At 40.4% G+C, this 14,462-nt stretch overlaps 1 protein-coding gene across 3 annotated transcripts in view; it reads right to left on the minus strand.

Moving 5' to 3' along the window:
- Positions 1-13,034, minus strand: part of PRR5L (proline rich 5 like) — a 70,562-nt gene extending 57,528 nt beyond the window's left edge. Inside the window, exon 1 of one of the 3 annotated variants that reach the window (XM_025171066.2) lies at positions 12,954-13,034. The gene's annotated coding sequence lies outside the window, so the exon portion shown is untranslated. Of the gene's footprint in view, positions 1-538; positions 620-12,796; positions 12,934-12,953 lie in introns of those variants that run through there. The other 2 variants (XM_088145771.1, XM_025171068.2) reach the window with 2 other exon arrangements.
- Between the last annotated feature and the right edge of the window lie 1,428 nt (positions 13,035-14,462).

Below are 14,462 nucleotides of genomic sequence, written 5' to 3' on the forward strand. Positions count from 1 at the left end.
AATACAATTTTTGATGAATTAGCTATAATAATTTCAATGCATTCAGAAGGCATCCATTTGGGAAAGGCTGTCCTGGAGACTGTACTTACAATAACTTCCTAAACATTTATCATATTCAAAACTAAGTATGTTACCCCTTGGTACCTCTGCCTTAGTAATTAATTTAAATGTCTATTTTTTTTTTCAAAGCTGTATTTGTGGAATCTCCTGTCATGCAAAAGACTAATCCTATACTTGTCTATGTGGACGTCCCACTGAGTTCGACATGTCTCATTTCAGGTAAGTAAATACAGGATTGCAATCTCCACTTCAAAGGGCAAATTCAAAAATGTAACCCTTCCTTTATGTTGAAAGCATTTACTCCTGCTAAAGTAACACTTCTAATATTTTTTTTAAAAAAAACCAAGTTGAACGTAAAAAAGTTTTTTCATTTACATATCAGCTAGAGATGAATTTTTTTTAAAAAAATTAAACTTTAAAAAAAGTCAACCACACAAAAATTCCCCAAATCAAGATATTTACTATTCTTAACACTCACCATTAAAGGACTGGGAATGCTGCTCCTTTCCTTCATGGTATACTGAAGAGCAAACATCTGCCCTTGAGCAATCTGAGCCAACTGTGGCAGACACTCAGCTGCAAGGGAGAAGAGGCAGGAGGAGGAAGTTCCTCCTTTCCACAACTCCTCCCTCTTCAGTTACCCACCAGAAGCAGGATGCCCGCTAGCAGCCACAAGGAGAACATTACAGTTGGCTGGACTTCCAAATAAGAATGCTACAAGGGGCACCCAGAAATTGGACAGGCTTATGATATTCAAGAAAAAAATGATATTCACAATATGAAAAGAAGTTGCACTGGAATGGGCAAAATCAAAATCACTGTCATTGTTTGAAATCAAGTGGATTTCTTCAGTCACACAGGACAGGCAACCAGGTAACAGGTAAAGTTCTTCCATCACAACATCTTTATACTGCAAGGAGCTTCACCTGTTCAAGTGTGTTAAAGGTGTACTCAAGGATAACTGAGGAAATCTGGACTCCTATGGTTGAACTCCATTGCTGCTAACCTCAGCAAGTTGGGAGAGGAAAGCTGTGTAAGATCCCACCAACATCAGCATATGTGGTCTGATGTTTATATTTAGGAACGACTGAGGTTCAGTCCAAAAATATCTGAAGATTGTGGGAGGCTTACAGGATGCTGGTAGGTAAAGATCCTTGTAAATGTCATCTCCAGTATTTTGGCTGGCTTTCTTCTTATTTTTTTAGGCAGGGGCCAAATTGCTATCATTCAAATCATTATTCTAAAACAAATGTTAGGGTAAAGCTCAGTTCCCAGTTTAGCTCTAGTTATATAATTACTGTTGAAACCACTGTTTGTTTTTGTTTTTATTTTGTTCCAATTAGCACATCTTTACGATATTTTATTTTTATTTTACTTTAAAAATCAGGGAGACACAATATTTTTAAATGACATTTTAAACAAGACTAAATTTATGTGTTATCCACATGTGTTAAACAAATACATACAATTACGGGGCAGTGCAGTGCTTGATCTGATATACTGTAAAAGGGTTTTTGATTTACAGAGAACCAACAGCTAATCATGGCTCTCCTTCCTGGACAATAAAAGAGAACACAGCTACTAGCCAATCAGTGCTCATCTTTCAGCAAGCATGGAGAGCTTTGTCCTACTGCTGACTTCTCCCTGACTTAACAGCTCTGTGTTGGGATCTTTTTTGAAGCAATGCCATTTCCTTGCCATAGGAAGACAACAGGAGATGTGAGACAAAGTGAGACAGGCATTCCCTCCTATGGCTGTGGAGGGCATCCCGTGCAAGACAATGTTGTGATCCACTTCTCTAAAGGCACTTGTTGCTAGTAAGCAGAAGTTCCCTATTCTCACAACTGCCTCTGGAAGAAGCCAGGACCAAGCACAGCAGTAAGTGAGCTGGAACAGTGATAAGAAATTATGGAGAGTTCAATTTGTTCCACAAGCAAGACTAAGCTCAAGTCTGGTTATGCCCCAAATCAACACCCTTTAGCTGAGAAGTACACATAACTATGACAGATGGACAAAATTTCCATCCTATATTAAAGGTTAACTTTCAGTTGCTTAGACTGACTCAAACCAAGACAAAGAAAAAAAGAAGTCTATATAAAATGAAACTAGAGGAAAGTATCTGTTTGGAAAGCAATCCTGTGGAGATACAAACAGCTTTTCAGCCTATCTGAGATAATTTGATTTTAATCCTAAATCTATTTAACAGCACACTTATGCCATCTATTCACACTGAACTACTTCCAAGTAACCCAGTTTAAGGTTCACATCCTTCTGTGTATTTTACATTTTCACAATGTCAATTCCCACATGAAATGTAATTGGCTAGAAATTCTAACCCTCCCTTTGATGAAGTCAATACGTCATTGCTCTGTCTGTAATAGCTTTTTGTACCTAAATAAATAAGAGGTATAGCCTTTGTTGTCAAAACTTTGTCCCGCCCTTGCTTTAGAGTGACATCTAAAATTTCTTGAGTACCCCAACTGGCCCTCTTTTCCCTCCTTTCTACATACCAGGTACCATCTTACCTGGAAAAAAAAATCTGGACTCTTATCACAAACCACATTCATAATAATACTGCATGTCAATCAATTATAAAATAAATTCTTCCTCTTCTTCTTAATTAAAAGATACTTTGTTTATCCCAATCAGTAAGTTTAATGTATCTTATGGCTTTGAGCCAAGAGTCATATAAAAAACAAGGCACTGAATTGAAGAGTTACATATGCATGCAAGAAAGCTACTCACAAGAAGCAAAGAAAAACAAAGGAAAATATTTTTTGGCACACTGGAAGATGGATATGGAATCTGGTATTCAATCCCAATGCTGCATACATGATGCAGTTATAAATGTACAGTGGTACCTCTAGTTACAAACTTAATCCGTTCTGTGACTCTGGTTGCAACTCGAGTTGGTCTCAAGTCGAGGTAAAGTTTCCCATAAGGTTAAATGTAAATACAGTTAATCCGTTCCGCCCTCCGAATTTGGTCGCACCACAAGGTAAGTTTCCCCATAAGGTTCAATGTAAATACAGCTAATCCGCCCTCTGAATTTGGTCGCACCCCGAGGTAAATTTCCCCCATAAGGTTCAATGTAAATACGGCTAAACAGTTCTGAAACATATCTATTTTATTTTTGAACCTCAAAAACCTTCCAAACACCACAAAAACCTTCCAAACGCCACAAAACACACCACAAGCCTCACCAAATGTCTCCTTGCTACCACGATCTCGCCCACAGGAAGCCGCGACCGCGTGGCAGCAGGGAAAATGGCCGCGGATCCGGTTCGTAAGTAGACGCGGAGTTCGCAAGTAGAGGTAAATTTTTGGGGCCAGAGCTGGTCGTATCTTGAAAAATTCGTAAGGAGGGGCATTTGTAACTAGAGGTACCACTGTACAGCCTCTACTAACGAACTTTTCGGGTAACGACCAGCTCCGGCCGCAAAAATTTACCTCGATGTGAGAACTCTGCCTCGAGGTACGGTCATTTTTCCGCCCTGACACGTGGTCTGCGGCCATTTTTCCACCCGACACGTGGTCCGCGGACACCAGAATGGATTAACGGTAATTACATTGAACCTTATGGGAAAATTTGCTTCAGGGTGCGACCAAATTCGGAGGGCGGAATGGATTAACCGGATTTACATTGAACCCTATGGGGAAATTTGCGTCAGGTTACAACCAACTCGGGATACGCCCAGAGTCACGGAACAGATTAAGTTCGTATCCCGAGGTACCACTGTATATGTAATATACATACATCCTTCCAAATCTGCACTTAATTGGCTTATTCATGCACAGCAGCATCCATTATCAGCTTACACAACTGAACCAGCATAGGACTGATGTATGGGAGTGCTATTTTGGGCTCTCTTATGGCCATAGTTCCCTGAAGTGTTAGCAATGATGATTCCAGAATTATTCATCAAAGTAATGGCAGATCTTTACCAAAGGAGCAAAAACGTGCCTTTACTTTTGTCAGAAAGCTGAAGGTGATGGATCTGTTTTCTGGCTGGAAATCTGCACCTCTCCCAGCCAGATTTCTTAAGGTAGAAGTTTGTGGGAGGAAAGAACTATTTTAATTAAACAATCAGGGATGTCTGATTCATACTTGGAAATTACTGTAATGCACTGTTTGTCCAAGACTTGTTTTGCTATGGTCCTTGAAAATATACTACTGTTCAGAAACATAGGGGAAGGGACAGCAAGTAACCCTCCATACTGCCCCATTTCCATTCATCAGTCCCTCACAAACTAGTCTGAAGCTCACTGTAATGGTTCTCATATCTGCTGAGAAGTGAACAGCAGAAAACATGTAGTAAACATCTTGGGCCAATTAACAGTCTCCTTCCAGCTGACCAGTAGGAGAATGCAATAAAGTTATTCTCTCAGTGTCCCACTCCAAGCAAACAATGTCCCTCACCCCACCACCCACTCTATAAATAAGGCAAGAAAGATAAATTGCTAGTGCCAATTCCAGCACCACAACATCCATGGTTCAAGTAGATATTGCATACATTATTCTGGTAATCTGCAGTATCTTTTTTGAAGTGTAGACAGCAAGACAGTATTCCAGACATGGTTACCACATAGCTTTATATGCAGTCATTATGGAATTAGCAGCTTTGTTTAAAAAAAAAAAAACTCCAGCATTAATTTTGTCTTTTTCACAGGACCAGATTCTAGACTGATGTTTTCATTACAATCCCAAAGTCATTTTTCTGACTGCTCAGATTTCATCAGTGTATGTGTGAAATATATTACCAGGGCTAACTTATAATATGATGTAAAGTTACCAGTTTTTGTTAATTTAAATGAAAAAAATGCTCTCTCCTGCCTTCTTCTTTCTCTCTGTATGTGTGTATGTGTGTGAGTGTGAGAGTGTGTGTGTGAGTGTATACACACACACACACACACACACACAGTTAAAAGAAAAGCACAGCAAATATAGGGTAGCTAAGAGTTTGATACAAGAAATTGTCTTCAGTGTGCACATACTGTGGAGTCCTTGGGGTTCTCTGAGCTTGGTTGTTTTCTCACAAACGTTTCGTTGCCCGGCTAGGTAACATCTTAGGTGCTAGAATGGGATGGGGTTTGCTCTCTGTTTATACACAGTGGCATGCCCTGCCAGTGTTCGTGGGGGTTTTGTTTTTGTTTTACCCTAACCAAGGAACTACCAGAGGGAAAAAATAAAACAAAACAAAACCCCCACTCCCACCAACACTGGCAGGGCATGCCACTGTGTACAAACAGAGAGCAAACCCCATCCCATTCTAGCACTGAAGATGTTATCTAGCTGGGTAATGAAACATTTGCAAGAAAACAACCAAGCTCAGAGAACCCCAAGGACTCCACAGTTCAACCCTGAGCTACACATATTTTCTTCTATTGGCATGCACATACATATACAGTACACTATAAGCACAAAATATAGTATGAATTATAGCTGTATTATCTTGATTTCACAATGTCTCCACTTAGATGATTACAGGCCACATAACATCCTTTTGCATCAGGTACAACCAACCAGGAAATTTTCAATTATCTAAAGTTTCTAATTTAATCAATTCGGTAAATTATGGCAATCACCTCGGAACAAGAAAGGCTATTTTAATACATTCTCAAGTTACTCTAGTATCCTCACTTGCTTTGAAGCTGTGAACCATAATTTTCAGATTGGACAGGACTAGAAATCAGTTTATCCTTTGCTCACTTGGTCCTCTCCAGATGGGTTGGGGCTACAACTTCCAAAATTTCCAGCTACAATGAGCAATCACTGTGTTTTGTGGTAGAATTAAGCTTAAAGTCAAGTAAAATTTGCAGCTAAGAGATCAGCCAATAAAAAAAAAAAAAATCAGGATTTTCAGGATGAATGATTGCTCTGCCAGATGACTGGGGGGGGGGGAGTGGCATAATCTAGCTTGCCCTGCTGCCTTTAACAGAACTTTCTCTGAAGAAATCAGTGCACTGCAAAGATAATCATTATTTTTGTAAGCTTTCCAGAACCTCTTAATATTTATACTTGTAAAGTATAAATCAAATACATATATACAAGAAAAGTTATCCCTTGCTAACTTTTCACTGAGATTTCTCTAAATAAAATCTCTGTTAAGAGGTATAGAACATAAATAAGTTATGAAGCTGGCATAATGAACACAGAAGTCTCAGCGCAGCAGTTCCCCGAGTTGCCAACTTCTTATTATTCCTATTTCTTTAACAGAGTTCAGTTTGCAGAATAAGTGATTAAGTACAGCAAACCCTTATTTTAAAAGAATAAATGCAAGGAGGAATGCATGTCATTAATGCAAATGATGCCAACTGTATTATGTGTCAATTTACATTTGTATAATTATGTCATCACACAAAAGACATGATTTGCATTTGACATTATGCAAATGATATTGCAAAAATATCTGTTGTGTGCAAAATCCATTGTTCAATAGTCCACTAAACCAAAGTTGCACAGTTGATATTTATACAGCTCCATTTTCATCACTATAGTTGCATTTCATGTGAAAAAATTGAGAAAAAAATAAGTCTAGTAGAATACAAGATGTCTGTAGGTCGCCAATATTCCAGTTCCTAACTTACTAATATTTTCCTACATTATAGCATGTTTCTTGATATTGTTTAACTAGTAAGCTAGATTTCAAAATGATTTGAACTGATGCAGAGAAGTTCATAAAATTAATTCAGGAAACAGATTAGAAGAAGGGTTATATCAAATGCCTGGATGTTATTAAGATAAAAACAACAATTAGAACTCCTGTGTAAATGATTAACTTGCCATATGTCTCTTGATTAATTACACTGCACTGTAGTCACAGTGAAACACTTTCAATAGCTTCAGAGAATCATTTTACTTTTACCAGTATTCTCAATGTATTTTTCTTTCTCACCCTGCCTTCAACGTAACCCAAACTAGTGAAGCTGTAAAGGTTAAAATCTCTAGATTTATCACAAAAGAAAAAAGGTCCAGTTTCTGGTCATGGGACACTTAGTGCACCCTATACATTAAACCTGAAAGAGCTTTGTTGACATTCAAATTCAGACTCAAACCCTCTGGTGCTCTAGGGGAAGTAAAGTTTTTGGATGTGAAAAGCTTCATTCCACATAGCATTTCGATTGTTCATAACCCTGCTGTAGCAGTGGATGAAAGAGGATGTTTCTGAGATGCTAACATTCACCATTGAGGAGTGCAGCACCAATATATGGAACAGCTATTAATTAGAGGTGGTTGATACATTCCCATCAGAGATACTACCAAAAAGAGAGAGAGAGAGAGAGAGAGAGAACTGCCTACGCACACATGTGAGAAGCAAAACTAATTTTCTCCAAGTACAGTACAAGTTATGATTTTTGTGTTATGTTCTTATGAAGTGAATCAGTTAAGTTGTGGAAGATACCTGGAATTCATATTTTATTGAAGGACTGATTTGTGGCAGAATTTGATCCAAGTATTATCTCTGAATACTCCTGATGAAGGCTTTCAACACAGATATTTGTGTGTGTATGTGTGTTTATGTATGTTTGTGTATATACACACGAGAGAGATTTTAACCCAAGTGTGTCTAGACTTAACTCAGAAAGTTTCCCTTAAGTCTAGACAATTATATGGAAGTGGTTCATAATTACTTTCTTCTGGGACGGTTTTTCAACTTCCTAGTCTAGCCTTCAGACATACTATTCCCCAGTGGTCTCCCATTCAAGTACTAACCAGGCTCAATTTGCTTAGCTTCCAATCACAGACAAGTTGCTCATTCACACAGCCCCTGTCCCAGCCTTAAGGCAGCTGCTTACAGTTGATTGAGAACATATCCTCACATCAGGGGATCATTTCAAGGCCAGCCTGCTGCTGAAGCCAGTTGCAGAGCAAGATGATCCAGTAGGAAATTAATGTTAACGCTGAGAAAATCGAACAAGCCATCTCCTACAGGAACACTCTATGTTGCACGGGGGAAGCCTATGCCTGTGTCGTCAGAGAGATCAGAACCTCCCTAATAAGCAACCTGCTTGCTTTAGGAGAATACTGACCTCATGGAACAATTTCAACAATATCGCTGTTCCTACTGGTAGCCTCTACTCAGCCAGTCTGCCTGCCTCTCTTCCCCAATGCCAAGCACCCAGGAAAGGTTGCTGCTGTTGGGAGAGCAAGGAACAGGGAAAGGATTCCTTTCCTTTTCTGCATCTGCCTCTCCCCACAGTGCCAACTGTGAATTCTTTATCTTCCTTGCTCCTCTCTCCTTTACTGCATCCTTCCTTACCTTCATGTGTACTAGACAGCACCATTACCAGTCCCAACATCAGCAGCACCAGTACTTGATCACAGCATCTGCGCCAAGCATGGATCCTTCCAAGAGCAAAGGATGCAGGTAAGGAAGGTACAATAAAGGGGAGAAGACAAGGGAAGGTGGAGGATCCTGGTTGGGCCAGGCGAAAGAGGATGAAAAGCAGGTGTCAGAAAAGGAAAATAATCCCCTATCCTGCTCCTGGCTCCCCTGACAACCACAGTAACCTCCATCCTTCTGTAAGGTCAGCAATTCGACCAGCCTTGTTCCTGTGGGTAAGAGGACTGCTATGAGGACAGCAATTCTGATACTGACATACCTTCCTCTGATCTCATCAATGAGACGAAAACATTCTCAGGAACTTTGTGGATGAGCCTAGGGTTGGCCACTCGAATGCACAGAGCAATGATATTCTGTCAGAGACCAGTGATATAGTTCCATCCTGCTAAATTGCTAATCACATTTTAAAAAGCCCTTAAAATTAGATGAAAATTCCTTCCTTACTTTTTCATATTAATGAGCGTCAGCAGGTCAGCTGGATCACTCATTGGCAAGTCAAATTTCCAACCATCACATCTTATTTACATATTTTTAAAAAATGGTTTTAAGGATACTAGTGGATTTTTTTAAACATGTACATAAAGACAAAATAATAATACACATGAAGAACTACATTTGCAAGGCAATTCACATTTTCAGGAACATTTAAGATTTGCTGAAAATTTAGCTAAGCTCAACTTTAGGGAGAGTCCTTACTCTAAATTTATACTGACCTCCCAAGTGGTGGATTTTAAAACTGCAGGCTTTAAATAATGTGATTATATTTACCATAACAAAAAAAGGGGTTTCCCCACACCCAGTTATTACTGTGACCTGGAGGAAGGGATGTTTTACATTTGTTAGGAATAGGGGAAGCGGTGTAAATTAATGGAACTGGAGAAGGATGCAACCATCCCTAATGAAAAAAGTATGGGTACTTTTGAAGGTTAGCCTAAAGTCTAGCTGTTGCTTAGGAAGAGCCATTTACTATTGTAGTACAGTAAGCCCTTGTTAATGCTTTAATGAGTTTTGTTTTTTTTTCCTTTTCTTCCCTATCCTGTTATCTCTTCCCTTCACCTCATATCCATCTAGTTTTCTTTCCCTTTTTTTCCCTCTCCTTCCTTTCTAGATGCACTGAAAAAAGATTTAATTCTTGTACTTACTCCTTCACTCTCATTTATAGGGGTACATGGAAATATATGGCCAATTACCACAGGATCATGGGAGTTAAATATGGGGATCTGGCTGCCAGTCACTTTGGGCTTTGAAGATTAAGAACAGCACTTTTAACTACACCTAGACATAATTTGCCGAAGTGGTGATATGACCCTATTTTAGACTAATTAACATTTCAAGCCATTTTAGAGGCAATGTTCTGTACAGCATATTCTAATAATTTACCCTGGAAGTTAACTGGCATAAGCTATTTCTGCCCAGGCAGTTCATGCATCAACCTGATGTGCTACAAGACATTCCATTGAGACTACCTCTGCCTCTGTAGACCATGATGGATCCAAGAGCATCCTTAAACTACCAATCTGATGTTTTTGGAATACTGCAATCTCTTCTGGAAAAGGTTGACCATCATCTAACTAGTCTTCTAATCAGTATCTCTATTTTGTCTTGACTGAATCTCACTTTATCGGCCTTCATCCAATTCTAACCAAGAAGTGATTCACAGCATCCACACTCTCACTTGATTTAATTAAAAAAAGGAGTGGGATAAGATCCATATAATAAAGATATTTTAGCCTGCATGGCTAGACAACCAGACGACTCTAGATGTTGAAAAGCATGGAGAGTAAAATAAAATTCTTAAACTTACAACACAGGTGGTTGAGACAGTTCTGTAATGTTTCACTGTTTCATATGGCAATGGAGGGCAGCGACTAGTGACTGGAGGGGAGGGGTGTTCCTGACACAGTGCACAATATCTAACTGAAGTTTTTTTGCCCACAATACACTATTTGTCTACAATGAAATGAAACACAGCAGGCAAATTAGAAAACCTCCTTTTGATGCTTACAAAAAGAGGGGCTGGGGTTACCTTCCCAGTGAGCTGGATGAAGGTAGAAGAGAACATCAAACATCCCTGCCCTCAAGACTTGAATTACTTGCATTGATTTACCAATTTTTGCATGATTTGCTTTATTTATCATTACCACCATCATCATCTATAATGTATTATTTTAACTCTGATTAGCTACTGGTTGTTTTGTTTATTAGCATTTACTGTGGCCATTTTAATTGTTATGGCTGTTTTGTAAACTTCCATGAGCCTGCATTGATTTGGTGGCACAGAACAAATAGAAGTAAATAAAGAGTATCAATAGCTCATACTCACGCTGGAGCAGGCTTGTCATGCAGATCAGCCCTCATTCAACCTGAAAAGTCTTGCTAAAGAAGGGATCAGATGCTATTTTTGAACAGCTCCCACAGTACAGCTATGCAAACGGGCAGCAACTCCTGCATATAGCAATGGAGGAACCTACCCGCCTTCCACCAGTCATTACTGTGTAACTATCCAGTACAGGGCACGATGAGCCAGCATGAAGACAGTAGTGACACCCCAGATGAACTAATAGCTTTGCTCATCTTTTAGCAGGCCACTAGTTAGTTTTGTCTTTAACAACAAATGATGTGCAGCAATTTCACTTTGATGGCCCCCCCTTTCCTTCAAGGAGTTCCATGAGGTCACTCATCATTTTTTCCCCAAAAGTCTGAAAAAAAGGGACTGGCCCAGAGTTATTAAGGAGTTGCATGACCAAAGGTGGCTTTGAACCTGGATCTCTCCAACTTCAGTCCACCGCTACTGAAGGGTGCACTAATGCTTGTCTCTGTCCTGGAAAAAGTTTTATCTGCCAGTTCCTTCCTACAAATCAGTCCAGCACAGTACAGAAGGATCACATCAGCATATCTGACAACTGCTGATGTTACTGGAGAGCGCAAGCCACTATATGCATCACAGTTTGGTCCAACCAATTCACATTCTACTTGCTGTGGCTTGCCACAACACATCCCTCCAATTTGTCCCACTTCCCCAGGCAGTTCAGTAAAAACACACATTTGCTGGTTGCACAGCTGGCTTTGCAGCTCCTCAGCACGAATCAGGCCATACAATGAAATGGAAAGCACCTAGTGCATGGGCGCTAAAACGTGGATCCAACTTTGCGTGGCCTCCCAGCACTTCATCCTCCCCAACCTGCATCTATTCTTATCAGCACATTATAGGGTGCCTGGCTCTGTGGTGAGATGCTGGCTGAACAAAATTGAAACCCTCTGCACCACAAAATTGCAGCATTGGCTATAAATACACTCCACAGTTGTTACTAACAACAAAAATGCATGAGAGACCGGCTCAAGCGTCAGTTTAGTCATTCGGGCCCTAGGAGAGTTGCGGCAGGAGGGGAAATTTCATGAAACAAGGCAGAAATGAAAGAAATCGGAGAAGGGAGACAGAATCTGTCCCTCTATTATCGGAGTGCAAAATGATTGTTCTTAAAAATTAATCATCCTGTTACGGAATAAACGCGCTCAATTATCCAAGTCACCCAAGCTCGTGGACGCCTTGTTCATTAGTTAACAAAAAGCGTTTCATTCTTCCCTAGATCACTCAGCCAAATTCACACAGTCCCTGAGACGAGAATTTAAACAGGGGAAGCCTGCCAGACCATTTTTCCGCCCTAACCGCACGTCTCCAGCCTCTGCATAGCCGATTACGCTCTTAATTAAAGTCATTTAGCAAAAATGAAAAGGGTTAAAAAAAGAAAGAGTTATCCGCCGTCTCCGCCCACTCGAGTTTCGGAACTCAGCAGCACCTCCCGGAAAAAAACCAGAAAGGAGCGTGCAAGTCGGCGAATCACTCACAAGAATACTTTTAGGAGAGAACAATCAGAAAGCAAACCCGCAGGTTTGGTCTTGTTGCGCTGAAGAGTGAAAATCGTACCGTGGAGCAAGAATCACCCACACCATCGCTTCCGAGCAGACACTCCTCGGTCTGTCCCGGCCGCCGTGCAAACCTGTGCATCGATGTTTGAGAGCGAATCGCTCTCACCTCTTTCTCCCCTTCTAAAGGCTTGACTTCCGAGGTAACGGGCGCAGGATCGGGCTGCAAAGAAAGACCGAGGAGCTGCCTGGCGTTCCAGGCGTGCGAGAACCCAGCGCGTGTCTCGCGCCGCCAGAAAGTGTAAACAAGGCTTCGAGCCCGAGAGAAAGAAGAAGTCTCTTTTTTCTGCCCCCCACCACCCCACAATCAAACATAGCGCCAATCCATTTCCCTCTCCACCTTTCACGCTTTTTTTTTTTTTCCTGGAACTAACAGCGTTCTCCGTAGTAAAGATAGCGCATCCAAAGACCCGCTTGTAAAGCGAAAAAAAAAATCCCTTGTAAATTGTAAGCGTCTCTGCCCTTACGCCAGACGAATGCTGCTGACGGCTGGATTCGGAATCAATCTACAGCCGTTGCTGGGGAAACTGCTGCAGTTCCTAAATTTTACAAAGCCCCCCCCCCGCCGCCGCCGCCGCCGCCGCCGCCGCTCCTCCTACTCCCAGTTTTAGGGGAAGTTCTCACCTTACTTCGCCGTGCCATCAGTCGAACTCGAGCGCGAGGAAACCTACGCTTTACGCACCCCCCTTTAAAAGGAGCTAGAGCGCCACTTTTGGAAGAATGGGAAATTAGAGATGACTAAAGAAGTTTTAATAGGTCGTGGAGGAAGAAGGTCCTCCCCGCATTTTACTCGCAACGGCAGACACTTTTAGGCGAGGGAAAAGCTAGTCTTACGTTGTGTTGATGGCTTCAGTCCAGGATTCTAAGGTTTTATTTAGCGTGCTGCCTTAGACCAGAAAAAATGAAAGAAAAAAAAAAACCAAGAAGATGTAGTAAGAGGAAGAAAGTTCAAATTATTAGTACTTTCTGTATTTTTTCCAAAACTTTCCGATACCAGGCCCAGTAGTGAGTTATGTTTATTCAGAAGCTGACAGAACAATACTGCATATATTTACTGAATATTACACTCAACTGTGTTTTATTTTACAAGAAGGTAGTTCTCACTGTAGGTGAGAATTGTGGAGGTTGGGGCTGAATAGATGGTTGAATGCTAGGGAATTAGTTCAGTACGTGTTCTCTGGAAGTGAATGTGTGCTCACAATATATAGATTAGTTATGTCTGCTTACAGTTTTTTTTTTAATTTAATTACACTTCTTATCCTTCTAAACTACCTAACAACTGCATTTTCTGAACATCAAACATCAGTTAAAGCATTATGCTAATTTCAATGGTGGCTTTATTATTACTTAACGCAATAATAAAGACACCATTGAAAATAGCATAATACTCATAATCAGCAATAATATGTGAAGCATATACAATAATTATTTCAAAATAGCTAGAAAACTGAGGTTTTAAAACTGCTGCAAATGTGTGCGTTTTGTTCTGTTTTTTTAATTTTATCCCCCTTAAATATTTGGGAGAATAAAGGTCTTTACCTGAGGCCAGAAAGACAATATAGGTGTTTGTGGAGGGCATTCCATAAATGTGGCACCATCTGTTGTGGCATCAGGTCATAGCAGATGGCTGGATTTAGCCAACCTTGGTTGATCTTGAAAAAAGCTAAACTGGGTTGGGCCTAGCTACTACTTGGATGGAGATGCCTAGTTAATCCCAGAACTGTAAACTGGATTGAGAAGTTGAAAAAAACTTGTGGAAGACAGCAAGAGCATGCTGCTTCTATATTGTTGCCAAGAAAACTCTATTTCATAAAGCCACAAAGACCTGAGCTTGATTTGAAGGACTTGGTCTTTACTGTGGCTGCCTGTCTCATTTGTAAAAGGCTCCATTAGAAAGACCTAAAGGAAAATGTTAGACAGATAGTTAAATACGGAAGAAAACTTCCAGGTTGATTTGGTCTCAGTCCATATATTCAATCCCAGCACTTTGAATTGGCCTGGAAATGAACTGGCAGCCAGCATAAATGGCAAATCACTAGCATAATGTGATCATCTCAGCCAGTTCCTGTTTAACTGCTCAGTGTTAAAGTAATTGAAGTTTACTGACTTTTTTCAAAGGCAGCTTATAAAGTC

The sequence above is a fragment of the Python bivittatus genome, unplaced genomic scaffold (genome assembly GCF_059951505.1).
Source record: "Python bivittatus isolate LINGU-HERP-01145 unplaced genomic scaffold, Pbiv_v1 ctg000480_np1212, whole genome shotgun sequence".
Classification (NCBI taxonomy): Eukaryota; Metazoa; Chordata; class Lepidosauria; order Squamata; family Pythonidae; genus Python; species Python bivittatus.